General features: G+C 66.2%; 1 protein-coding gene across 1 annotated transcript in view; it reads right to left on the minus strand.

Annotated features, from left to right (window-relative positions):
* ABCA2 (ATP-binding cassette, sub-family A (ABC1), member 2) overlaps window positions 1-912 on the minus strand; it is a 45,863-nt gene that overhangs the window by 35,392 nt on the left and 9,559 nt on the right. The window lies entirely within an intron of this gene.

The raw sequence follows: 912 nt of genomic DNA on the forward strand, positions 1-912 counted from the left end.
GGCCCTGCCACCAGCTCCAGGTGCAACTGGGGGGCAGCATGGGGGGTCCGGGCACCCCCTCCGTGCCCTCCCAGAAGGCTAGGGCTGCACGGGATTTCCACCGGTGGCATATGGTAAACCACAGCAAATCCCCAGGAATCCCTGACCCCAATCGCGCAGGCGGCCCAGGCTGGGCTCTGTGCCCAGAGGCCCTGGGGATGGGCATCAGCGCCTTCAGCCACCGGCAGGAGTGGGCACCCGGCACGCTGCCAGCACAGCTGCTGCTGGTTTGCACCAGGAGCGCCCAGGCCACGTCACAGGCCCATCGCCCTCGCTGCCAAGTGGAGGGGAACTACTGTAGGTGGGGAAACTGAGGTACAGGGTGAGGTAAGCCAACCTCATCTTGCTTCAGGGCCAGATCAGACCCTAGGCTGGCGCTGAGACCCTGGAACCTGCTGCCACCACGGGCAGGGCAGGCCCCAGCTCCACTGCTGGGAAGCTGCTTGCTACAGTGCCCGCACCAGCCCCGTCACCCACAGTGACCAGGCGCCAGAGGGGCATGCCAGTGGGGTGGGAAGAGAGGGCTTTAACACGACAGAGCCTGCCTGGAAGGACACAGCCGGCAGCAGGTGACAGGGTCAGGCCCTCCTGTCCCCCTCAGCATCACCTCCATGCTGGCCTCACCCAGGGACTGCAAATGCTCTGCCAAAAAGTCACAGCAGCCCAGCAAATGGTGGTGAGCAGAGGGACCCCCACACCTGCACCCCCACCAGCGTGTGGCCATGGCACTCCTGTGGGCACCGTGGTTGGCAGGGCTGTGGGATGGACACGGCTGCACCCATGGGTGCCCCCCGGTGCCGCCCTCCCCATCCCCAGAGCTGCTGATTTTCGGGGAGGCAGAGACCCGAGGAAGAAGGGCTGGAGGGGGCAGGG

Source organism: Pygoscelis adeliae, unplaced genomic scaffold (genome assembly GCF_000699105.1).
Source record: "Pygoscelis adeliae isolate BGI_AS28 unplaced genomic scaffold, ASM69910v1 Scaffold584, whole genome shotgun sequence".
NCBI classification, from domain to species: Eukaryota; Metazoa; Chordata; class Aves; order Sphenisciformes; family Spheniscidae; genus Pygoscelis; species Pygoscelis adeliae.